The sequence below is a fragment of the Tribolium castaneum genome, chromosome 2 (assembly GCF_031307605.1).
Source record: "Tribolium castaneum strain GA2 chromosome 2, icTriCast1.1, whole genome shotgun sequence".
NCBI classification, from domain to species: Eukaryota; Metazoa; Arthropoda; class Insecta; order Coleoptera; family Tenebrionidae; genus Tribolium; species Tribolium castaneum.
Genome location: NC_087395.1, coordinates 11,687,477 through 11,705,000, shown reverse-complemented (window position 1 = coordinate 11,705,000; position 17,524 = coordinate 11,687,477).

Genomic DNA, 17,524 nt, shown 5'->3' with positions numbered 1-17,524 from the left:
CGACTCTGAAGACTTTAGTGACCTTTATGTCTTCTCCTTTTTCTTCTACTAAAGTGTTAGACACAATTAATTTGGTTTAATTTTAGTTTTTCAAACATTTTATTTTAAAGAAAATTTTTGTTAAAGATTATTTATATCCAACTCTATAACTCGCTTATGGTTGGTCCTACAAAAAAATGCAAATAACTATTTTGTAGGAAATGTTATCAGCTTTAATTTTGAAAAAAAGATAAAAATTGATAGAAGTAACTGTTTTCGAGATATAAGCAAGAAACCAATAAGAAAACTGTAACTGTTACTGAACAAAAATGTAATTCAGTTTTCAATGTTTGAGACGAAGACGAAAATGCAGCATTATTATTATTATTAATGTTATTGTTATTAATATGACGACTAAAAACGACTCTGAAGTCTTTGGTGACTTTTATGTCTTCTCCTTTTTCCTATACTAAAGTGTTAGACTCAATTAATTTAGTTTAATTTCGGTTTTTCAAACATTATATTTTAAAGCAAATTTTTGTTAAAGATTATTAATTCAGTTTTCAATGTTTGAGACGAAGACGAAAATGCAGCATTTAAAATCGACTCTGAAGACTTCAGTGACTTATATGTCACCTCCTTTTTCTTCTAATAAAGTATTGGACCTAATAAATTAAGGTCCTACATGAGAAATGCAAATAACTATTTTGTAGGAAATTTTATCAGCTTTAATTTTGAAAGAAAGATAAAAATTGATCGGAGTAATTGTTTTCGAGATATAAGCAAAAAACCCAAGTAAAAACTGTTACAGTTACTGAACAAAAATGTAATTCAGTTTTCAATGTTTGAGAGGAAGACGAAAATGCAGCATTTAAAAACGACTCTGAAGATTTTAGTGACTTTTATGTCTCCTCCTTTTTCCTCTACTAAAGTGTTAGACACAATTAATTTAGTTTAATTTCAGTTTTTCAAACATTTTATTTTAAAGCAAATTTTTGTTAAATATTAAAAACTATAAAATGGTTTAGATTGCCTAAAAACACACATCACACATGGTCTTTTGCATAGAAATGAGAAAACGCTCATGTAACACACAAAATAAGCTCCATTTTTCATTATTAAAAGTATTATTATTATTATTATTACTTTTGTTACTATTACTATTATTATTATTATTATTATTATTATTGTTATTATTATTATTATTAACTTTTGTATAGTAAATGATTTTATACCAGTTTTAAAATGAGTTATTAATTTTAGACAATTTCTTGCCTAAAAACACAGATCACAGATGATTTCTTGCATAGAAATGAGAAAACACTCATATAACACACAAAATAAGCTTCATTTTTGCTTAGAAAACTAAGCTTACTTTTATTACTATTATTATTATTTTTATTATTATTATTGTTATTATTATTATTATTATTATTATTATTATTGTTATTATTATTATTATTATTATTATTATTATTATTATAATTATTATTATTATTATTATTATTATTATTATTATAATAATTATTATTAAAAACCGATTTTAACTTTTGTATAGTATTGTTTTTATACCAGTTTTAAAATGAGTGATTAATTTTAGCCAATTTCTTGCCTAAAAACTATAAAATGGCTAAGATTGCCTAAAAACACTGATCACACATGATCTTTTGCATAGAAATGAGAAAACGCTCATATAACACAAAATAAGCTTTATTTTTGCTTAGAAAACTAAGCTTACTTTTATTACTACTATTATTATTATTATTATTAGTATTATTATTATTATTATTATTATTATTATTATTATTATTATTATTATTATTATTATTATTAATTATTATTATTATAATTATTATTATTAATATTATTATTATTAATAACCGATTATAACTTTTGTATAGTAAATGTTTTTATAACAGTTTTAAAATGAATTATTAGTTTTAGACAATTTCTTGCCTAAAAACACAGATCACAGATGATCTCTTGCAGAGAAATGAGAAAACGCTCAGATAACACAAAATAAGCATCATTTTTGCTTAAAAAGCTAAGCTTTAATTTAGAAAGAAATTCATTATTATAAGTATTATTATCATTATTATTATTATTATTATTATTATTATTATTATTATTATTATTATTATTATTATTATTATTATTATTATTATTATTATTATTATTATTATTATTATTATTATTATTATTATTATTATTTTATTTATTACTATTATTATTATTATTATTATTATTATTATTATTATTATTAACTTTTGTATAGTAAATGTTTTTATACCAGTTTTAAAATGAGTTATTAATTTTATTCAATTTCTTGCCTAACAACACAGATCACAGATGATCTCTTGCATAGAAATGAGAAAACGCTCATATAACACACAAAATAAGCTTCATTCATTATTATTATTATTATTATTATTATTATTATTATTATTATTATTATTATTATTATTATTATTATTATTATTATTATTATTATTAACTTTTGTATTGTAAATGTTTTTATACCAGTTTTAAAATGAGTTATTAATTTTAGACAATTTCTTGCCTAAAAACACAGATCACAGATGATTTCTTGCATAGAAATGAGAAAACGCTCATATAACACAAAATAAGCTTCATTTTTGCTTAGAAAACTAAGCTTACTTTTATTACTATTATTATTTTTATTATTATTATTATTATTACTATTATTAGTATTATTATTTTTATTATTATTTTTATTATTATTATTATTATTATTATTATTATTATTATTAAAAACCGATTATAACTTTTGTATAGTATTGTTTTTATACCAGTTTTAAAATGAGTGATTAATTTTAGCCAATTTCGTTATGCGCTTGCATATAAGCAAATTTAGTACTATTAGTATTATTATTATTAATGTTATTGTTATTAATATGACGACTAAAAACGACTCTGAAGTCTTTGGTGACTTTTATGTCTTCTCCTTTTTCCTATACTAAAGTGTTAGACTCAATTAATTTAGTTTAATTTCGGTTTTTCAAACATTATATTTTAAAGCAAAGTTTTGTTAAAGATTATTTATATCCAACTCTATAACTCGCTTATGGTTGGTCTTACAAAAGAAATGCAAATAACTATTTTGTAGAAAATTTTATCAGCTTTAATTTTGAAAGAAAGATAAAAATTGATAGGAGTAATTGTTTTCGAGATATAAGCAAAAAACCAAAGTAAAAACTGTTACAGTTACTGAACAAAAATGTAAGTTTTCGAGATATAAGCAAGAAACTGTTACCTTAATTAAGCGCTTGCATATAAGCAAATTTAGTACTATTAGTATTATTATTATTATTAATGTTATTGTTATTGATATGACGACTAAGAACGACTCTCAAGACTTTGGTGACTTTTATGTCACCTCCTTTTTCTTCTAATAAAGTATTGGACCCAATAAATTAAGTGTATTTTAAATCACAAGACATTTTCTGTTAAAGCACTTTTTTTTTAAATATTAATTATTTTTAAACTTATATCTCGCTTATGGTTAGTCCTACATAAAAAATGCAAATTACTATTTTGTAGGAAATTTTATTTTTTAGTTTTTCAAACATTTAATTTTAAAGCAAGTTTGTGTTAAATATTATTTATATCCAACTCTATAACTCGCTTATGGTTCGTCCTACAAGAAAAATGCAAATAACTATTTTGTGGGAAATTTTATCAGCTTTAATTTTGAAAGAAAGATAAAAATTGATAGAAATAATAGTTTTCGAGATATAAGCAAAAAACCAAAGTGAAAACTGTTACAGTTACTAAACAAAAATGTAATTCAGTTTTCAATGTTTGAGACGAAGACGAAAATGCAGCATTTAAAAACGACTCTGAAGACTTCTGTGACTTTCAAGTCACCTCCTTTTTCTTCTAATAATGTATTGGACCCAATAAATTAAGTGTATTTTAAATCACAAGACATTTTCTGTTAAAGCACTTTTTTTTTAAATATTGATTATTTTCAAACTTACATCTCGCTTATGGTTAGTCCTACATGAAAAATGCAAATAACTATTTTGTAGGAAATTTTATCAGCTTTAATTTTAATAAACAGATAAAAACTGATAGGAGTAACTGTTTTCGAGATATAAGCAAGAAACCAAAAAACTGTTACCTTAATAAAGCGCTTGCATATAAGCAAATTTAGTACTATTAGTATTATTATTATTAATGTTATTGTTATTAATATGACGACTAAAAACGACTCTGAAGACTTTGGTGACTTTTATGTCTTCTCCTTTTTCCTATACTAAAGTGTTAGACACAATTAATTTAGTTTAATTTCAGTATTTCAAACATTTTATTTTAAAGCAAATTTTTGTTAAATATTATTTATATCTATCTCTATAACTCGCTTATGCTTGGTCCTACAAGAAAAATACAAATAACTATTTTGTAGGAAATTTTATCAGCTTTAATTTTAGTAAAAAGATAAAAATTGATAGGAGTAACTGTTTTCGAGATATAAGCAAGAAACCAAAAAACTGTTACCTTAATTAAGCGCTTGCATATAAGCAAATTTAGTACTAAAAACAACTCTGAAAACTTTGGTGATTTTTATGTCTTCTCCTTTTTCCTCTACTAAAGTGTTAGACCCAATTAATTTAGTTTAATATCGGTTTTTCAAACATTTTATTTTAAAGCAAATTTTTGTTAAAGATTATTTATATCCAACTCTTCAACTCGCTTATGGTTGGTCCTACAAAAAAATGCAAATAACTATTTTGTAGAAAATTTTATCAGCTTTAATTTTGAAAGAAAGATAAAAATTGATAGGAGTAATTGTTTTCGAGATATAAGCAAAAAACCAAAGTAAAAACTGTTACAGTTACTGAACAAAAATGTAAGTTTTCGAGATATAAGCAAGAAACTGTTACCTTAATTAAGCGCTTGCATATAAGCAAATTTAGTACTATTAGTATTATTATTATTATTAATGTTATTGTTATTGATATGACGACTAAGAACGACTCTCAAGACTTTGGTGACTTTTATGTCACCTCCTTTTTCTTCTAATAAAGTATTGGACCCAATAAATTAAGTGTATTTTAAATCACAAGACATTTTCTGTTAAAGCACTTTTTTTTTAAATATTAATTATTTTTAAACTTATATCTCGCTTATGGTTAGTCCTACATAAAAAATGCAAATTACTATTTTGTAGGAAATTTTATTTTTTAGTTTTTCAAACATTTAATTTTAAAGCAAGTTTGTGTTAAATATTATTTATATCCAACTCTATAACTCGCTTATGGTTCGTCCTACAAGAAAAATGCAAATAACTATTTTGTGGGAAATTTTATCAGCTTTAATTTTGAAAGAAAGATAAAAATTGATAGAAATAATAGTTTTCGAGATATAAGCAAAAAACCAAAGTGAAAACTGTTACAGTTACTAAACAAAAATGTAATTCAGTTTTCAATGTTTGAGACGAAGACGAAAATGCAGCATTTAAAAACGACTCTGAAGACTTCTGTGACTTTCAAGTCACCTCCTTTTTCTTCTAATAATGTATTGGACCCAATAAATTAAGTGTATTTTAAATCACAAGACATTTTCTGTTAAAGCACTTTTTTTTTAAATATTGATTATTTTCAAACTTACATCTCGCTTATGGTTAGTCCTACATGAAAAATGCAAATAACTATTTTGTAGGAAATTTTATCAGCTTTAATTTTAGTAAACAGATAAAAACTGATAGGAGTAACTGTTTTCGAGATATAAGCAAGAAACCAAAAAACTGTTACCTTAATAAAGCGCTTGCATATAAGCAAATTTAGTACTATTAGTATTATTATTATTAATGTTATTGTTATTAATATGACGACTAAAAACGACTCTGAAGACTTTGGTGACTTTTATGTCTTCTCCTTTTTCCTATACTAAAGTGTTAGACACAATTAATTTAGTTTAATTTCAGTATTTCAAACATTTTATTTTAAAGCAAATTTTTGTTAAATATTATTTATATCTATCTCTATAACTCGCTTATGCTTGGTCCTACAAGAAAAATACAAATAACTATTTTGTAGGAAATTTTATCAGCTTTAATTTTAGTAAAAAGATAAAAATTGATAGGAGTAACTGTTTTCGAGATATAAGCAAGAAACCAAAAAACTGTTACCTTAATTAAGCGCTTGCATATAAGCAAATTTAGTACTAAAAACAACTCTGAAAACTTTGGTGATTTTTATGTCTTCTCCTTTTTCCTCTACTAAAGTGTTAGACCCAATTAATTTAGTTTAATATCGGTTTTTCAAACATTTTATTTTAAAGCAAATTTTTGTTAAAGATTATTTATATCCAACTCTTCAACTCGCTTATGGTTGGTCCTACAAAAAAATGCAAATAACTATTTTGTAGGAAATTTTATCAGCTTTAATTTTAGTAAACAGATAAAAATTGATAGGAGTAACTGTTTTCGAGATATTAGCAAGAAACCAAAAAACTGTTACCTTAATAAAGCGCTTGGATATAAGCAAATTTACTACTATTATTATTATTATTATTAATGTTATTGTTATTAATATGACGACTAAAAACGACTCTGAAGACTTTGGTGACTTTTATGTCTTCTCCTATTTCCTATACTAAAGTGTTAGACACAATAATTTAGTTTAATTTCAGTATTTCAAACATTTTATTTTAAAGCAAATTTTTGTTAAATATTATTTATATCTATCTCTATAACTCGCTTATGCTTGGTCCTACAAGAAAAATACAAATAACTATTTTGTAGGAAATTTTATCAGCTTTAATTTTAGTAAAAAGATAAAAATTGATAGAAGTAACTGTTTTCGAGATATAAGCAAGAAACCAAAAAACTGTTACCTTAATAAAGCGCTTGCATATAAGCAAATTTAGTACTATTAGTATTATTATTATTAATGTTATTGTTATTAATATGACGACTAAAAACGACTCTCAAAACTTTGGTGACTTTTATGTCTTCTCCTTTTTCCTCAACTAAAGTGTTAGTCTTAATCAATTTAGTTTAATTTCGGTTTTTCAAACATTCTATTTTCAAGCAAATTTTTGTTAAAGATTATTTATATCCAACTCTATAACTCGCTTTTGGTTGGTCCTACAAAAAAATGCCAATAACTATTTTGTAGGAAATTTTATCAGCTTTGATTTTGAAAGAAAGATAAAAATTGATAGGAGTAACTGTTTTCGAGATATAAGCAAAATACCAATAAGAAAACTGTAACTGTTACTAAACAAAAATGTAATTCAGTATTCAATGTTTGAGACAAAGACGAAAATGCAGCATTTAAAATCGACTCTAAAGACTTCAGTGACTTTTATGTCACCTCCTTTTTCTTCTAATAAAGTATTGGACCCATTAAACATAAAAGTCACTAAAGTCTTCAGAGTTGTCTTTAGTCGTCATATTAATAACAATAACATTTATAATAACAATACTAGTAGTACTAAATTTGCTTATATGCAAGCGCTTAATTAAGGTAACAGTTTTTTTGTTTTTTGCTTATATCTCGAAAACAGTTACTCCTATCAATTTTTACTTTTTCACCAAAATTAAAGGTGATAAAATTTCCTACAAAATAGTTATTTGCATTTTTCATGTAGAACTAACCATAAGCGAGATATAAGTTTGAAAATAATTAATAACTAAAAAAAAGTGTTTTAACAGAAAATGTCTTGTGATTTATAATACACTTAATTTATTGGGTCCAATACTTTATTAGAAGAAAAAGGAGGTGACATAAAAGTCACTGAAGTTTTCAGAGTCGATTTTAAATGCTGCATTTTTGTCTTCGTCTCAAACATTGAAAACTGAATTACATTTTTGTTCAGTAACTGTTACAGTTTTCTTATTGGTTTTTTGCTTATATCTCGAAAACAGTTACTCCTATCAATTTTTATCTTTCTTTTAAAATTAAAGCTAATAAAATTTCCTACAAAATAGTTATTTGCATTTTTCATGTAAGACTAACCATAAGCGAGATATAAGTTTAAAAATTATTAATATTTAAAAAAAAAGTGCTTTAACAGAAAATGTCTTGTGATTTAAAATACACTTAATTTATTGGGTCCAATACTTTATTAGAAAAAAAAGGAGGTGACATAAAAGTCGCTGAAGTCTTTAGAGTCGTTTTTAAATGCTGCATTTTCGTCTTCCTCTCAAACATTGAAAACTGAATTACATTTTTGTTCAGTATCTGTAACAGTTTTTACTTTGGTTTTTTGCTTATATCTCGAAAACAATTACTCCTAGCAATTTTTATCTTTCTTTCAAAATTAAAGCTGATAAAATTTCCTACAAAATAGTTATTTGCATTTCTCATGTAGGACTAACCATAAGCGAGATATAAGTTTGAAAATAATTAATATTTTAAAAAAAAGTGCTTTAACAGAAAATGTTTTGTGATTTAAAATACACTTAATTTAATAGGTCCAATACTTTATTAGAAAAAAAAGGAGGTGACATATAAGTCACTGAAGTCTTCAGAGTCGATTTTAAATGCTGCATTTTCGTCTTCGTCTCAAACATTGAAAACTGAATTACATTTTTGTTCAGTAACAGTTACAGTTTTCTTATTGGTTTTTTGCTTATCTCTCGAAAACAGTTACTCCTATCAATTTTTATCTTTTTTTTAAAATTAAAGTTGATAAAATTTCCTTCAAAATAGTTATTTGCATTTTTCATGTAAGACTAACCATAAGCGAGATATACGTTTAAAAATTATTAATATTTAAAAAAAAGTGCTTTAACAGAAAATGTCTTGTGATTTAAAATACACTTAATTTATTGGGTCCAATACTTTATTAGAAGAAAAAGGAGGTGACATAAAAGTCGCTGAAGTCTTCAGAGTCGTTTTTAAATGGTGCATTTTCGTCTTCCTCTCAAACATTGAAAACTGAATTACATTTTTGTTCAGTAACTGTAACAGTTTTTACTTTGGTTTTTTGCTTATATCTCGAAAACAATTACTCCTATCAATTTTTATCTTTCTTTCAAAATTATAGCTGATAAAATTTCTTACAAAATAGTTATTTGCATTTCTTTTGTAAGACCAACCATAAGCGAGTTATAGAGTTGGGTATAAATAATCTTTAACAAAAATTTGCTTTAAAATATAATGTTTAAAAAACCGAAATTAAATTAAATTCATTGAGTCTAACACTTTAGTATAGGAAAAAGGAGAAGACATAAAAGTCACCAAAGTCTTCAGAGTCGTTTTTAGTCGTCATATTAATAACAATAACATTAATAATAATAATAATGCTGCATTTTCGTCTTCGTCTCAAACATTGAAAACTGAATTACATTTTTGTTCAGTAACTGTAACAGTTTTTACTTTGGTTTTTTGCTTATATCTCGAAAACAATTACTCCTATCAATTTTTATCTTTCTTTCAAAATTAAAGCTGATAAAATTTCCTACAAAATAGTTATTTGCATTTCTTTTGTAAGACCAACCATAAGCGAGTTATAGAGTTGGATATAAATAATATTTAACAAAAACTTGCATTAAAATAAAATGTTTGAAAAACTAAAATTAAACTAAATTAATTGTGTCTAACACTTTAGTAGAGGAAAAAGGAGAAGACATAAATGTCACTAAAGGTTTCAGAGTCGTCTTTAGTCGTCATATTAATAACAATAACATTAATAATAATACTACTAATAGTACTAAATTTGCTTACATGCAAACGCTTAATTAAGGTAACAGTTTTTTGCTTTCTTGCTTATATCTCGAAAATAGTTACTTATATCGATTTTTATCTTTTTACTAAAATTAAAGCTGATAAAATTTTCTACAAAATAGTTGTTTGCATTTTTCATGTAAGACTAACCATAAGCGAGATATAAGTTTAAAAATTATTAATATTTAAAAAAAAAGTGCTTTAACAGAAAATGTCTTGTGATTTAAAATACACTTAATTTATTGAGTCCAATACTTTATTAGAAGAAAAAGGAGGTGACATAAAAGTCGCTGAAGTCTTCAGAGTCGTTTATAAATGCTGCATTTTCGTCTTCGTCTCAAACATTGAAAACTGAATTACATTTTTGTTCAGTAACTGTAACAGTTTTTACTTTGGTTTTTTGCTTATATCTCGAAAACAATTACTCCTATCAATTTTTATCGTTTTTTTAAAAATAAAGCTGATAAAATTTCCGACAAAATAGTTATTTGCATTTCTTTTGTAAGACTAACCATAAGCGAGTTATAGAGTTGGATATAAATAATATTTAACAAAAATTTGCTTTAAAATAAAATGCTTGAAAAACCGGAATTAAACTAAATTAATTGTGTCCAACACTTTAGTAGAGGAAAAAGAAGAAAACATAAAAGTCACTAAATGTTTCAGAGTCGTCTTTAGTCGTCCTATTAATAACAATAACATTAATAATAATAATACTAATATTACTAAATTTGCTTATATGCAAGCGCTTAATTAAGGTAACAGTTTCTTGCTTATATCTCGAAAACAGTTGCTCCTATCAATTTTTATCTTTTTACTAAAATTAAAGCTGATAAAATTTCCTACAAAATAGTTATTTGCATTTTTTATGTAGGACTAACCATAAGCGAGATAGAAGTTTGAAAATAATTAATATTTAAAAAAAAGTGCTTTAACAGAAAATGTCTTGTGATTTAAAATACACTTAATTTATTGGGACCAATACTCTATTAGAAGAAAAAGGAGGTGACATAAAAGTCACTAAAGTCTTCAGAGTCGTTTTTAAATGCTGCATTTTCGTCTTCGTCTCAAACATTGAAAACTGAATTACATTTTTGTTCAGTAACTGTAACAGTTTTCACTTTGGTTTTTTGCTTATATCTCGAAAACAATTACTCCTATCAATTTTTATCTTTCTTTCAAAATTAAAGCTGATAAAATTTCCTACAAAATAGTTATTTGCATTTCTTTTGTAAGACCAACCATAAGCGAGTTATAGAGTTGGATATAAATATTCTTTAACAAAAATTTGCTTTAAAATAAAATGTTTGAAAAACCGAAATTAAATTAAATTAATTGGGTCTAACACTTTAGTATAGGAAAAAGGAGAAGACATAAAAGTCACTAAATGTTTCAGAGTCGTCTTTAGTCGTCATATTAATAACAATAACTTTAATAATAATAATACTAATAGTACTAAATTTGCTTATATGCAAGCGCTTTATTAAGGTAACAGTTTTTTGGTTTCTTGCTTATATCTCCGAAAACAGTTACTCCTATCAATTTTTATCTTTTTTTCAAAATTAAAGCTGATAAAATTTCCTACAAAATAATTATTTCCATTTTTTTGTAGGACCAACCATAAGCGAGTTGAAGAGTTGGATATAAATAATCTTTAACAAAAATTTGCTTTAAAATAAAATGTTTGAAAAACCGACATTAAACTAAATTAATTGGGTCTAACACTTTAGTAGAAGAAAAAGGAGAAGACATAAAAATCACCAAAGTTTTCAGAGTTGTTTTTAGTACTAAATTTGCTTATATGCAAGCGCTTAATTAAGGTAACAGTTTTTTGGTTTCTTGCTTATATCTCGAAAACAGTTACTCCTATCAATTTTTATCTTTTTACTAAAATTAAAGCTGATAAAATTTCCTACAAAATAGTTATTTGTATTTTTCTTGTAGGACCAAGCATAAGCGAGATATAGAGATAGATATAAATAATATTTAACAAAAATTTGCTTTAAAATAAAATGTTTGAAATACTGAAATTAAACTAAATTAATTGTGTCTAACACTTTAGTATAGGAAAAAGGAGAAGACATAAAAGTCACCAAAGTCTTCAGAGTCGTTTTTAGTCGTCATATTAATAACAATACCACTAATAATAATAATACTAATAGTACTAAATTTGCTTATATGCAAGCGCTTTATTAAGGTAACAGTTTTTTGGTTTCTTGCTTATATCTCGAAAACAGTTACTCCTATCAATTTTTATCTGTTTACTAAAATTAAAGCTGATAAAATTTCCTACAAAATAGTTATTTGCATTTTTCATGTAGGACTAACCATAAGCGAGATGTAAGTTTGAAAATAATCAATATTTAAAAAAAAAGTGCTTTAACAGAAAATGTCTTGTGATTTAAAATACACTTAATTTATTGGGTCCAATACATTATTAGAAGAAAAAGGAGGTGACTTGAAAGTCACAGAAGTCTTCAGAGTCGTTTTTAAATGCTGCATTTTCGTCTTCGTCTCAAACATTGAAAACTGAATTACACTTTTGTTTAGTAACTGTAACACTTTTCACTTTGGTTTTTTGCTTATATCTCGAAAACTATTATTTCTATCAATTTTTATCTTTCTTTCAAAATTAAAGCTGATAAAATTTCCCACAAAATAGTTATTTGCATTTTTCTTGTAGGACGAACCATAAGCGAGTTATAGAGTTGGATATAAATAATATTTAACACAAACTTGCTTTAAAATTAAATGTTTGAAAAACTAAAAAATAAAATTTCCTACAAAATAGTAATTTGCATTTTTTATGTAGGACTAACCATAAGCGAGATATAAGTTTAAAAATAATTAATATTTAAAAAAAAAGTGCTTTAACAGAAAATGTCTTGTGATTTAAAATACACTTAATTTATTGGGTCCAATACTTTATTAGAAGAAAAAGGAGGTGACATAAAAGTCACCAAAGTCTTGAGAGTCGTTCTTAGTCGTCATATCAATAACAATAACATTAATAATAATAATAATACTAATAGTACTAAATTTGCTTATATGCAAGCGCTTAATTAAGGTAACAGTTTCTTGCTTATATCTCGAAAACTTACATTTTTGTTCAGTAACTGTAACAGTTTTTACTTTGGTTTTTTGCTTATATCTCGAAAACAATTACTCCTATCAATTTTTATCTTTCTTTCAAAATTAAAGCTGATAAAATTTTCTACAAAATAGTTATTTGCATTTCTTTTGTAAGACCAACCATAAGCGAGTTATAGACTTGGATATAAATAATCTTTAACAAAACTTTGCTTTAAAATATAATGTTTGAAAAACCGAAATTAAACTAAATTAATTGAGTCTAACACTTTAGTATAGATAAAAGGAGAAGACATAAAAGTCACCAAAGTCTTCAGAGTCGTTTTTAGTCGTCATATTAATAACAATAACATTAATAATAATAATAATGCTGCATTTTCGTCTTCGTCTCAAACATTGAAAACTGAATTACATTTTTGTTCAGTAACAGTTACAGTTTTCTTATTGGTTTTTTGCTTATATCTCAAAAACAGTTACTCCTATCAATTTTTATCTTTCTTTCAAAATTAAAGCTGATAAAATTTCTTACAAAATAGTTATTTGCATTTTTCTTGTAGGACCAACCATAAGCGAGTTATAGAGTTGGATATAAATAATATTTAACAATAACTTGCTTTAAAAAAATGTTTGAAAAACTAAAATTAAACTAAATTAATTGTGTCTAACACTTTAGTAGAGGAAAAAGAAGAAGACATAAAGGTCACTAAAGGTTTCAGAGTCGTCTTTAGTCGTCATATTAATAACAATAACATTAATAATAATACTAATAGTACTAAATTTGCTTACATGCAAACGCTTAATTAAGGTAATAGTTTTTTGGTTTCTTGCTTATATCTGGAAAACAGTTACTTATATCAATTTTTATCTTTTTACTAAAATTAAAGCTGATAAAATTTTCTACAAAATAGTTATTTGCATTTTTCATGTAAGACTAACCATAAGCGAGATATAAGTTTAAAAATTATTAATATTTAAAAAAAAATTGCTTTAACAGAAAATGTCTTGTGATTTAAAATACACTTAATTTATTGGGTCCAATACTTTATTAGAAGAAAAAGGAGGTGACATAAAAGTCGCCGAAGTCTTCAGAGTCGTTTCTAAATGCTGCATTTTCGTCTTCGTCTCAAACATTGAAAACTGAATTACATTTTTGTTCAGTAACTGTAACAGTTTTTACTTTGGTTTTTTGCTTATATCTCGAAAACAATTACTCCTATCAATTTTTATCTTTTTTTCAAAATTAAAGCTGATAAAATTTCCTACAAAATTGTTATTTGCATTTTTCATGTAGGACTAACCATAAGCGAGATATAAGTTTGAAAATAATTAATATTTAAAAAAAAAGTGCTTTAACAGAAAATGTCTTGTGATTTAAAATACACTTAATTTAATGGGTCCAATACTTTATTAGAAGAAAAAGGAGGTGACATAAAATTCACTGAAGTCTTCAGAGTCGATTTTAAATGCTGCATTTTCGTCTTTGTCTCAAACATTGAATACTGAATTACATTTTTGTTTAGTAACAGTTACAGTTTTATTATTGGTTTTTTGCTTATATCTCGAAAACAGTTACTCCTATCAATTTTTATCTTTCTTTCAAAATCAAAGCTGATAAAATTTCCTACAAAATAGTTATTGGCATTTTTTTTGTAGGACCAACCATAAGCGAGTTATAGAGTTGGATATAAATAATCTTTAACAAAAATTTGCTTTAAAATAAAATGTTTGAAAAACCGAAATTAAACTAAATTAATTAAGACTAACACTTTAGTTGAGGAAAAAGGAGAAGACATAAAAGTCACCAAAGTTTTGAGAGTCGTTTTTAGTCGTCATATTAATAACAATAACATTAATAATAATAATACTAATAGTACTAAATTTGCTTATATGCAAGCACTTTATTAAGGTAACAGTTTTTTGGTTTCTTGCTTATATCTCGAAAACAGTTACTCCTATCAATTTTTATCTTTTTACTAAAATTAAAGCTGATAAAATTTCTTACAAAATAGTTATTTGCATTTTTCTTGTAGGACCAACCATAAGCGAGTTAAAGAGTTGGATATAAATAATATTTAACAATAACTTGCTTTAAAATAAAATGTTTGAAAAACTAAAATTAAACTAAATTAATTGTGTCTAACACTTTAGTAGAGGAAAAAGGAGAAGACATAAAGGTCACTAAAGGTTTCAGAGTCGTCTTTAGTCGTCATATTAATAACAATGACATTAATAATAATACTAATAGTACTAAATTTGCTTACATGCAAACGCTTAATTAAGGTAACAGTTTTTTGGTTTCTTGCTTATATCTGGAAAACAGTTACTTATATCAATTTTTATCTTTTTACTAAAATTAAAGCTGATAAAATTTTCTACAAAATAGTTATTTGCATTTTTCATGTAAGACTAAGCATAAGCGAGATATAAGTTTAAAAATTATTAATATTTAAAAAAAAAAGTGCTTTAACAGAAAATGTCTTGTGATTTAAAATACACTTAATTTATTGGGTCCAATACTATACTAGAAGAAAAAGGAGGTGACATAAAAGTCGCTGAAGTCTTCAGAGTCGTTTTTAAATGCTGCATTTTCGTCTTCGTCTCAAACATTGAAAACTGAATTACATTTTTGTTCAGTAACTGTAACAGTTTTTACTTTGGTTTTTTACTTATATCTCGAAAACAATTACTCCTATCAATTTTTATCTTTCTTTCAAAATTAAAGCTGATAAAATTTCCTACAAAATAGTTATTTGCATTTCTTTTGTAAGACCAACCATAAGCGAGTTATAGAGTTGGATATAAATAATCTTTAACAAAAATTTGCTTTAAAATATAATGTTTGAAAAACCGAAATTAAACTAAATTAATTGAGTCTAACACTTTAGTATAGGAAAAAGGAGAAGACATAAAAGTCACCAAAGTCTTCAGAGTCGTTTTTAGTCGTCATATTAATAACAATAACATTAATAATAATAATAACGCTGCATTTTCGTCTTCGTCTCAAACATTGAAAACTGAATTACATTTTTGTTTAGTAACAGTTACAGTTTTCTTATTGGTTTTTTGCTTATATCTCGAAAACAGTTACTCCTATCAATTTTTATTTTTCTTTTAAAATTAAAGCTGATAAAATTTCCCACAAAATAGTTATTTGCATTTTTCTTGTAGGACCAACCATAAGCGAGTTATAGAGTTGGATATAAATAATATTTAACAAAAACTTGCTTTAAAATAAAATGTTTGAAAAACTAAAAAATAAAATTTCCTACAAAATAGTAATTTGCATTTTTCATATAGGACTAACCATAAGCGAGATATAAGTTTAAAAATATTTAATATTTAAAAAAAAGTGCTTTAACAGAAAATGTCTTGTGATTTAAAATACACTTAATTTATTGGGTCCAATACTTTATTAGAAGAAAAAGGAGGTGACATAAAAGTTACCAAAGTCTTGAGAGTCGTTCTTAGTCGTCATATCAATAACAATAACATTAATAATAATAATACTAATAGTACTAAATTTGCTTATATGCAAGCGCTTAATTAAGGTAACAGTTTCTTGCTTATATCTCGAAAACTTACATTTTTGTTCAGTAACTGTAACAGTTTTTACTTTGGTTTTTTGCTTATATCTCGAAAACAATTACTCCTATCAATTTTTATCTTTCTTCCAAAATTAAAGCTGATAAAATTTCCTACAAAATAGTTATTTGCATTTCATTTGTAAGACCAACCATAAGCGAGTTATAGAGTTGGATATAAATAATCTTTAACAAAAATTTGCTTTAAAATATAATGTTTGAAAAACCGAAATTAAACTAAATTAATTGAGTCTAACACTTTAGTATAGGAAAAAGGAGAAGACATAAAAGTCACCAAAGACTTCAGAGTCGTTTTTAGTCGTCATATTAATAACAATAACATTAGTAATAATAATAATGCTGCATTTTCGTCTTCGTCTCAAACATTGAAAACTGAATTACATTTTTGTTCAGTAACAGTTACAGTTTTCTTATTGGTTTTTTGCTTATATCTCGAAAACAGTTACACCTATCAAATTTTATCTTTCTTTCAAAATTAAAGATGATAAAATTTCCAACAAAGTAATTATTTGCATTTTTCTTGTAGGACCAAGCATAAGCAAGTTATAGAGATGAATATAAATAATATCTAACAAAAATTTGCTTTAAAATAAAATGTTTGAAAAACTGAAATTAAACTAAATTAATTGTGTCTAACACTTTAGTGGAGGAAAAAGGAGAAGACATAAAAGTCTCTAAAGGTTTCAGAATCGTCTTAAGTCGTCATATTAATAACAATAACATTAATAAACTAATAGTACTAAATTTGCTTATATGCAAACGCTGCATTAAGGTAATAGTTTTTTGGTTTCTTGCTTATATCTCGAAAACAGTTACTCCTATCAAGTTTTACCTTTTCACCAAAATTAAAGATGATAAAATTTCCTGCAAAATAATTATTTGCATTTTTCATGTAGAACAAACCATAAGCGAGATATAAGTTTGAAAATAATTAATAATTAAAAAAAAATGTGTTTTAACAGAAAATGTCTTGTGATTTAAAATACACTTAATTTATTGGGTCCAATACTTAATTAGAAGAAAAAAGAGGTGCAAATAACTATTTTGTTGGAAATTTTATTAGTTTTAATTGTGAAAGAAAGATAAAATTTGATAGGAGTAACTGTTTTCGAGATATAAGCAAAAAACCAATAAGAAAACTGTAACTGTAAC